At 42.3% G+C, this 10690-nt stretch overlaps 1 pseudogene across 1 annotated transcript; it reads left to right on the forward strand.

The window, feature by feature from the left end:
* Window positions 1-3736: 3736 nt before the first annotated feature.
* On the forward strand, window positions 3737-4178 carry LOC307115092 (ferritin light chain-like; annotated as a pseudogene). The gene has a single exon. The product of its transcript is annotated as a ferritin light chain-like (transcript).
* The last annotated feature ends 6512 nt before the right edge of the window (window positions 4179-10690 follow it).

Here is a 10690-nt window from a genome sequence, read left to right on the forward strand (position 1 = left end):
CTCTGGACAGGTTTGCAAGATGGACGAGTTCACCACAAAGTAATAAAGTATGCGTTTTCATTCATTCAACCATTTACTGAGGATTAACTATTGTTCCAAATGCCTTGATGGCTACAATAAGGAATATGACTGACATTAGATGTTCAAGTTGTTGATAATGTGTCAGGAAGCAACACATGTTCTCAAACAATACAACACTAAGGATCCTGACAGAGAAGATGAAGTAAGACAACTCTCGGCTGGGAGTTCAGAAAGCATCACAGACAGCATTTGAACTTGGCCTTGGAGGATGAAGGGGGTTTCCATATAGAAAAACAAAAGATCCCAGGTGGAATTAACAGAGGTAGGAATGTACAAGTTGGAGGTCGAGGAGGCATTCAGGCACAAAAAGTATTTCATTTTGGCCAAGGTATATGAATGTTAAAGGAGTTAAGGTTGAAAGAGTTAGATTAGGGCTAGAATTTTTTTTACCAACAGTGAGGAGGCAATGAATGTCAGAGCATCTGGTCCATCCCCTCACCTAGAGATTAGAACCCTGCACCTAGAGAGTTGCAAGTCTTTCCCAAGATTCCATAACAAGTTAGAGCTGGCTCTGGGTTCCCAATCCCAGACTCCCTCACTGTGTGTGGCTATTTCACAATCAGAACTGAGCCTTAGGACAAATAATCTGGTAGAAGAAGAAAACAGAGATGACAGAAGTGAAAGGCCGTAGGCACAGCAGTGGCCAGGAGGCCTTCACAGATGCCAGGAAAGGACTACTGGGCACCTGGACCAAGTTGTTGGCAGAGGGAATGTGAAGGAAGGTACGAGTCCAAGAGTAATTGTGGGGGGAGAATTTACAGGACAAGGTGACTGTTTACATGTGTGGGTTGTGGCAGGAGGAGGCAGGAAAGTTGATCCCAAGGTTTCAAGCCCAAGTGACTAGGAGTCCCTTTTATGGAAAAAGCAACTCGCCCACTCTTTCCTTCACTCCTGGCTGTGCACCTTCCACTCCTCCCCTCTGCTGCCAAGAGCACTCCCTCAGAGTCTTTCCTGGGCCCTAAGTCAAGGCTTCTGTGTAGAGCCCTTGCTCCCAGACGCATGACGACATCAACACTGTTATCTGCCTCTCCTTTCTGTTAGTCTCCCCCTTCATGGATTTCTTGTCTCCATAGACTTTCATTACTCGCTCTTTAATTTTTCATCAGCCCTATAAATGTAATTGTTTTCTAAGTTTATATTCTTTTCTCTTTTCATAACAGTAACATATGACAGAAACCCAATTCAAACTAGTTCAAGTAAAAAAGGGAATTTATTGGTGTCAGAAACTGAAAAGCTCAGAGATATGTATGGCTGTAGGTACATCTGGATTAGAGGTCTAAATTATTGTATTTACTCTCTCTCTCTCTCTCTCTCTCTCTCTCTCTCTCTCTCTCTCTCACACACACACACACACACACACACACACACACACACACACTTTTGTGTCTGTTGGCACACACATACACACTTTTGTGTCTGTTGGCTCTGCTCCTAGGCTGATTCCACTGGTAAGATGGCCTCCAGCAGCTCAATGGCCTCCCAGCTCAGCTGCTGCAGTGGAAGGAAGCGCTCCAATGGTTCCAACAAAAGTGCTGGAATTTAGTTTTATTGGACCTAATTTCTAACCCAGTCATTGTGACCCGAGGGATGGAATGTGCTGATTGGCCAGGCCTGGGTGGCAAGTGGCCAGGATTAGCTTCATCCAAGTCATATGAACTAAGAGTTGGAAGGGGATCCCCTAAAGGGAATCACATCATTGCCGTCACCAGAGAAGAGGATTGGATGATTGCTGAGGAAAACAACAGGTTTTTGTTGTTATTTACATCTATTCCCACCCTACGTATGTAGTTCTGGTTTGTTTTTTTAGTTTCTGGACTCCTTACTTTCTCCTAAAGATCTCACTTCAAGCTCTATACATTCAAAGGTGAGTGTTTCTCCCACTATATTTCCTATTTATCTATATCATGCCACTATATTCTAACTGATCTGCAATCATGACTTTGGAATTATTTTTTATTCTCCCCTCCTTTACACCAGACACAGTTCCGCTCCCCAAAATGCAGTACTTGCATATGCAAACACACATCAACACATCGTCTTCTAATGCCTGCTCTGCTTCAGCTCTCACATCAGCCATCTCACCCAGTATGGTGGATTATTAAAATGGCCAGGTATTTCATTCTTCTCTACCCACACCCTCTTTAATGTGATCTTCCACCTCTTCCTATCAATACGTAGAGTTTATTTCTAACTCAGTGCATCTGGGTTAACTTGCAGCTTTCTTTGGCCAATCTGGCTGGTCTTCCTGACTTTGCTTATTACTTGCTCCCCTGTCTTCACCATGAGACCGGCTATGGAGCAAAGATAAACTGTCCCAGCTGATTCTGGCCTAGACTAGCCAGGTACCAGATGACCTAGCAGTTGGTTACAGATGCTTGAGAACAGAGCCAAAAGCAGAAAAACTGCCAGGCTGAGCAGAGTCTAATTTGATAAACCATAAAATCATGAGCTAAATAAACAGTGTTATTTTTAAAGCACTAAAATTTGGATTTCGGTGTTACACAGCAAATGCTAACTGATACGCCTTCCCTCCTTCTGACACTAATTTAATCCATACTTCCCATTTTCATCACATATGGTTGGTGAGCTGTTTAAGCTGGTCTCGGAATGGTTAGTAATAATTATTTCTAACATTTGAATCTAGACAGGATTCTAAGCATTTACATATAATCACTCATTAAAAGTTTCACAGCGGTAGACTGTGTCACTGTCCAGGATACAGGGAAACCAGAGTGCATGTGATAGAGAATCATTGGAAAACATTATTCATTCTGGAAACAGAAGCCAAACACTAGGAATATTTGGTCACCCAGGAGGCATCATGGACTTCCATGACCAATTTCACGTGATAAACACTGTCTCTCTCCAGTATAAAACTGCCAATCCAAGCATGCACTCTTCTTTAAAAAAAAAAAAAAAAAAAAACACACACACATTAAGCCTTTCATCACTCTTAAAATACACAAGAATTGCATACAAATCAATGGGAATTGCCTATGTATCTCTGAGGGCTAAATTGATCTTTATTAATTAAAAAACCCACTCAAATGAAATATTACAGTACCAAAAGAAGGATTGCATTACTGTATCCTCTTGCAATGTTTATCAAAGTGGTTCTGTTTAACAGGCAAATTTAATCAACAAAATTATCTACGTATTTTAAAATAGCAATAACAATTCTACTTTAAATAAATAGTTCAAAATAATAAAGATTGCCCCACACACTCCTGCCCCTTCAATTAATCTGCCATTGTCCCCAAAATAACTCATATCCAAAATGAATACAGTGACCATTCTACCATGACAAGTTATCCATTGTAAAAGAATTCCCAGAGTAATGATGGAGCAGGCAAGGAAGAGTGGGAAGTGTTTTAGAAAAACACAGCATTTCTAAAAATTAAATTAAGGATTAAATCTGAGAGATATTTGAGAGTCTTACACAATTTAAGATTAGACTCAGCAGTGCCCTCAATGGTCCCCAATCTGTCTCTTGCTTCAACAGTGTTTGGATGAAACAGACCCAGGAACGCCCCTTCTTCCAGCCTCGGACCACTCTCCTGTGTCTTATCCAGTCACCACCTTCAGAACTACCTCCAGGACCAGCCAACACACCAGTGTGTTTTTTTCTACCTTAACTCCTTATTGCCAAACAACCATGAGCTCCCAAATCCATCAGAATTTTTCCACCCAGGTAGAGGCTGTGGTCAACCGCCTGGCCAACCTGCATCTGCGGGCCCCACACCTACCTCTCTCTGGGCTTCTGTTTCAACCTGACCATGTGGCTCTGGAGGACGTGGGCCACCTCTTCCGAGAGCTGGTGGAGAAGAAGCCAAGGGCGCTGAGCATCTCTTAAAGATGCATAACCAACGCAGTGGCCGCATTCTCTTCCAGGGCGTGCTGAAGCCTTCCCAGGATGAGTGGGCAAAACTCAGGACACCAGGGAAGCCGCCCTGGCCTTGGAGAGGAACCTGAACCAGGTCCTCTTGGAGCTGCAGGCCCTGGGTTCTACCCCTGCAGGCCCTCATCTCTGTGACTTCCTGCAGAACCACTTCCGGGGTGAGGAGGTGAAACTCATCAAGAAGATGGGCGACACCTGACTCACCTCCTAGGCTGGGCTGGGAGAGGATCTCTTAAAAAGGCTCACCCTCAAGCACGACTAGGAGCCTTTGGAGCCCAGAGGCCTTTGAGGGGCCCCTCTGCATCCCCTGGTGTGTGGCTTTTACCCGAGCCTCTCCCCCAAACCACTAGCCATTCTTCTAACCACCCTGAAGCCCTCTCCCATGCATTGGACCAAATGAAACAATAAAGCTTTTTGCAGCAAGAAAACAAAACAAAACAAACAAAAACAAAAAAACAAAAAAGACTAGACTCAATACTTTTTTTTCTCGTTAATCCGATATTTCTAGTAGTTATATTTGTTGTTTTTATTCAATTCGTCCAAGTATAGAAGAGAGGAAGGGCTGTTAACAGCCCTCCGTTAACAGGTAGGGTTGAAAATAAAAATTTTATAGTCAGTCATGAAAATGAGCTTAGTTAAGAATTTTATTTTTGTCAGAAAAAAACCCACAGATAGATAGAGGTCAACGTTAACAAGATCATAAAATAAGAAAAAGTTGCAGAATCAGTCTGGCCCTGATTCCCAGCACAAAAGAGCTCATTGTGCTAGTCATGCTCTCGAAATACGAGGTAGGCATTCTGTGGCCTGGAAAACATCATTTCAGTGTTGTTCTTGGAGCCTGACTGTTTCATAATCTTTGTGCTGAAATACACACAACATTCATTAAACATATATGAGCAGAGGAGCAATGAGAAAATAGAAATGGGTCAAAGACGACCTGATTTTGAAGGAATAAAATGAAACCTAAAATGATCTCATGTCACAAAACTATTAAATATATGTCACACAACCTGCCAGGTGTTTAATTATTTAGAATTATTTAGTGTCCTATTGAGATACTCTTGTTATATGGCTTTTTTATAAGTGTCATTTCATTTCTCATTATTGGTAATTGCAAAATGCAAGTGTTTAAAAAAAAACACAAAAAACCTTCCATAATGGGTAAAACATTAAAAATGCCAAACAAGAAAAATCTCCTGGCTAAGGTGAGAAAAAGTGATGGTGGCAATGTAATGTTTTATTGACAGTCCAGCAAACATTGAAAAATGTTATTAATAGACAAGTTCCATTCTGTTTTACTCTATAATACCTTTAAAGAGCATACCAGGAAAAAATATATAATCCTGCTTTCCACTTATTATCTATATCACATTGCTGGGTATTCTTTATTGTCTCAAAATACAACCTTGGGGTGATTTTTTAACCATTTCTTAGTATCTCTTAAAGACAAACCTAAAACAAATTTACCTCTAAAGGAGTCATAAAGCCTTTTCTAATCGCACAGCTCAGTGAATGCCCACAGTTAGACAATCTGAAGTGGCCGATCAAAGACTTGCCCCAGTAGCATTGCTGTGACTTCCTCTTCAGAGCAGAGCCGCTCTCTAACCATTTCTTAGTGGTTAAAATGGATCGTACCAGCTACAAAAATAATAGCTGGCGAACAGGCTAGTCTTATCAGCCATTGAGAAGGTATCCATCATTTCAAAATCCTAATGCTCCGTACACCCTCCATTTCCCGTATGGGTAAGGACGTTTTAAGTTTCCATCTGTATAGCTATATAAATGTTGCTTTATCATGTTGCTCTTGATTGATAGTGCTAGACTTGGACATACCCCCAGAGACCATCAGTCCTCATTTCATAAATGAAAAAATGGAAACCTGAAGAAAAAAAAGGGGGGTGTAATTTTCCCAGGACCACACTCCCAGCCAATTGCAGAGCAAGGATGAAAACGCAGGTCTCTAGACTTTCAGTTAAGTGCTCTTTCCAATTATGAGAAATATGTGACCTTGAAGCTTTTGAAATGCACACATGTTCCTTGTAGCAAAGCTGATAATGCTGGACTGTGGAAAACAGGTATGCGCTTAAGAGAGCTGTGCTTTCTAAAAATCCCAGAACATCTTGTGGAACACTTCTGTGGTCGAGTTGAAAAGAGCATTGTTGAAAGTCATTGCAGGCATCCCAAAACTTTAAGAACTCTTGCTGCAGCCCAGCCAGCATGACTCAGTGGTTGAGCATCGACCTAGGAACCAGGAGGTCACGGTTTGATTTCCAGTCAGGGCACATTCCTGAGTTGCAGGCTCGATCCCCAGAGTGGGGTGTGCAAGAGGCAGCCGATCAGTGATTCTCTCTCATCATGGATGTTTTTATCTCTCTCTCCTTCTCTCTTCCTCTCTGAAATCAATAAAAATATATTTTACAAAAAATAAAAAGAACTCTTGCTACAAAGGATATTCCAATAAGGGTAATCAAGGCCCCATGATGCTTAGACCACCTGACAGCAATGATCACGAGATAAATTGCTTCATAGAGTACCAGAAAGACCAGTGAATATTGCATAAGACTGCTAGAAATTCTTGTCATTCTTTTGGTTTTGCCCATCCGCTCACATTATACATTCTGGGATGTTCACCACCATCCTTGAGTTTCATGTGACTTGCTTGTCCTCCGAATACCATTTTACACCAGAAGCTAATATAGAGTGGAAATTTCTATAAGTGGCATAATAGCTCTGACAATTAAGGCAACATAAACTGGATCATCATTTAATAAACATTTGCTCAGTACCTGCACTGTGCCAGGTACTGTATTAGGTGCTAAAAGTAATACAAAAAAAGAATAGCTTTAAAGCCTTGCCCTCAAGAATTTCACAAACTTGAACAAACTGTTAAGTGCTAGAAAAATAAATAAAATGCTAAGAGAATACAGAGAAGAGCTATTAATTCTGAGCAAGGGAGAAAACCAAGAGGTCGAAGGGGTGACTTCATAGAGGAGGTGTTTCCACTATTTATTATTGTTTAACAAACTGCCCAGAACTTAGCAGCTTAAGCCAATGATGACATTTACATTGCTCTCGGATCTGCAATTTGTTCAGGAGTCAGTGGGGACGACTTTGCTCTGTTCTACTCCGCGTCAGCCGAGGCTGTTGGAAGGCTTGGAACTGGAGTCATTTAAAGATTCATCCTTTCACTTTCCTGAAGATTGATGCTGATTACTGCCTGGGGCCTTACCTAAGACTGTTAACGACAACACTTATATGTAGCATCTCCATGTTACCTGGGCTCCCTCACAACATGGTGGCTGGATTTTAAAGAAAGAGAGAGAGAGCCTGCCTGGCGTGGTTCGGTGGTTGAGCATCAATCTATGAACCAGGAGGTCGTGGTTTGATTCCTGGTCAAGGCGCATGCCTGGGTTGCGTGCTTGATCCCCAGTGTGGGGCATGCAGGGAGCAGCTGATCAATGATTCTCTCTCATCGTTGATGTTTCTATCTCTCTCTCCCTCTCACTTCCTCTCTGAAATCAATAAAAAATATATTTTTAAAAATAATAATAATATAAAGAAAGAGAGGGAGGGAGGGAGAAAAAGAGGGAGAATGAGAGAGCCATATGACCTAGACTCAGAAATCATGCATCATCAATTTTGCCACACTCTAGTTATTGATATGGTCACAAAGTGCTGTCCACCACTTGATGGAGAAATATTATGATTGCTGGAAGAGCTTGTGAGATCAGAAATATTGCTGTGGCCATATTTACCACAGCAGGTAATTTTAAAAATATATATATTTTATTGCCAAAACCGGTTTGGCTCAGTGGATAGAGCGTCGGCCTGCAGACTGAAAGGTCCCAGGTTCAATTCCGGTCAAGGGCATGTACCTTGGTTGTGGGCACATCCCCAGTAGGATATATTTTTTAAATATATTTTATTGATTTTTTACAGAGAGGAAGGGAGAGGGATAGAGAGCTAGAAACATCGATGAGAGAGAAACATCGACCAGCTGCTTCCTGCACACCTTCTGCCGGGGATGTGTCCGCAACCAAGGTACATGCCCTTGACCGGAATCGAACCTGGGACCTTTCAGTCCGCAGGCCGATGCTCTATCCACGGAGCCAAACTGGTCACGGCCACAGCAGGTAATTTTTGAGCTAGACCTTGAAGGAGATAACTTGAGAGAGAGTGATGTCATGGAGCCAAAAGGTTGAGTGACCTGTCACAGCGGGCTAGAGTAAGATAGGACACAATGTGTCCTCTGGATTTGACATGTGGATGGTGACAAAGCAGAGGCCAGGTTGCATGCAGAAGCTTGGGTAGAAATTTAAGAAAAGAATGAGTGCAGCTAACAAAAGTGGAGTACGCTTTAGAGTGGTGGGTCTCAAAGTGGTTCTCCAACCATCGGCATCACCTGCGAACTTGTTAGAAATGCACACTCTTGGATCCTACCTCAAACCTATTGAATCAGAAACTCTGGGAATGGAGCCCAGTAATCTGTGCTTTAACAAGTTCTCTCGATGATTCTGGTGTACATCAAAGCTTGACAGACACAGACCTGGAGAAGTTTACACCTGGAGAGAAGGAGAAGTAACTGTTGCTGGGAGGAAGAGGAGGACAGTCAAGGAAGGGTTTTGTTTTCCAAAATGGGAAAGATTTTAAACATGTTTGCATACAAGGAAGAAAAGAATCTGTATTTAAAAAGAATGAACTGGATATATAGAAAAAGAAAAGTGTTGGGGCCAAGTCTTGGGAGAACCAGAAAGTAGATGGTGACTATTTTGAGATATAAAGAGAGACAAGCAGCCCAAGAATTATATCCCAGTATTGGTACCCACCTATCCACTAGGCAAAGCAAAGATGACAACAGATGTTTGTTTTGACAAGCCTGCTTCTAATACTTCAACCACTGCCTCCTCCAGGAATCTCCGTATTTTCATTTACTGAGTGACTAAGAGCTGCAGAGCTTTGAGCATTTCACTTCATCTGAGTTTTAAAGTCTAGGCAGGTCACCAGTCCAGCTAGACCAGGTCTCAGGGCTATTGAAACACATGAGCTGGACTCCACCATGCTTCGGCACCCTGGCCAAGGCCTTTGTCTCCACACTGGATATGCTCCATACTTGGGGCAATGGAGGTACAGCACTCAGAGTCATGGCTCAGAGAGTCTGGGAAGGGCAGTATTTTCCTAGGGCAGGGGCAAAATGACAAGGGATGTCTGGGACTTTTTCCAGACAAAGTAGGTAGGAGACACTTACCCAGTAGCTTCAACAAAAACAATATTCCATCTTCTAGGGTGATTCAAAATGTCAAATACAGACAAAATTTTAAAGGGGAAAAAAAGAGGTTTGTCTGATGGGGGGAAGAAGGGAGGCTGCCGGTTATGACAGGCACCATTGGTGAAGTTTACCTTGTTTTTCCTCTGGTCGAGCTGGTCTGCAATGACCTGGCACGCTAGGCGAGAGACAGTAGCAAAACAAGTGTCTGCACAGAGTCCTACAGGGAGAGTCAAAGGTTTTTAACTTTCATTAACCCCCATTTGACTTTCTTTTTCTTAAAAACATGGTGCTAAATCTTTGTGGTTAAAACCTTGGGTTCACAGCCTTTAATAAAGAAGTCCAGACGTTGGGAACCCCAAAATAAATAGAACTCTGGACCAAATGACATTCCCCTTTGAAAGTTGCTTTTGAAAACCCAAGGGAGCACCATTTAGACACAGGAAAAGAAAAGTAGGCAATTAATTTCCTTTCAAGGGGTTTTTGGAATGTCTACCAGAATTGACCATGGAGAGAGAATTAATGCCACATCAAGGTATGAATCCAGATCACCAATTAGTTAGTCTACCCAAAGTTCTGTCTGGTGGTAACTTCATGGAGGAAGCATGAGAGCTGTAAAAAGAGCCCCTCTTCCCAGCACCACTCCATGCACTGTCCAGGTTTCAGCTGACACTAGCTTTCTCCTTTCCCTTTCCCATCCACGTCAGGAAAAGGGAAAGAAGAAAACTAGTATCTAACTGAAAAAGGGCACCTTCAACTCTTCTCCTCTTTAGCCTTCTGACTGAGGCGGGGGCGGTGGGGAGAGAGAGAACTGGGCATGTTGCCATAAACCCGTGTATCTGTGAGCCCGACTGCTCAGTACAGAAGAACTTTCATTGTCAATGTTCGTGAAAATGTACCACCACTGACTATTTTCTAGGAGTAGATCCAGTGTTGTTATTTTTTTTTACACCAGAGATTAAAGTGTCATAAAATTAATTTAATGAATCATGGCTAGTATTTTGGATATGGATGGGATGGGATAGGATAGAATAAGATGGAATGGGATAGGACAAGATGTGATGGGACAGGATACAAAATATCAGAACAAATCACAGGGAACAGGGAGGAGAACTGGTCTCTGGAGCTTCTGTTTAAGTTTGGTGGGCAAGTGTGAGCACACATACACAAGTGCAGTTGTGTTGTCAGTTACAATGCAAAAGGGATCTTTCATAAGCAAAATTTGAACACTACTGTAATAGAAATGAGACTTTCCACCTAAACCCCAGTATTGCAAGTTTTCACCTGTAGATAAAGAACTGCTTACGTTGGCTTAGCTTGCCAGTAAAATATTCATTGAGCGGTGTTCGAAGGCAAGAGTGGGCCCATCCTCGCTGAACATGGCCTCCCCAGCTCTGTGACACTCCGAAGCGAGACCTCGCTGGGATATTGTAGGGACAAATATTCTG

Source organism: Cnephaeus nilssonii, assembly GCF_951640355.1.
Source record: "Cnephaeus nilssonii genome assembly, chromosome: 2".
Taxonomy (NCBI): domain Eukaryota; kingdom Metazoa; phylum Chordata; class Mammalia; order Chiroptera; family Vespertilionidae; genus Cnephaeus; species Cnephaeus nilssonii.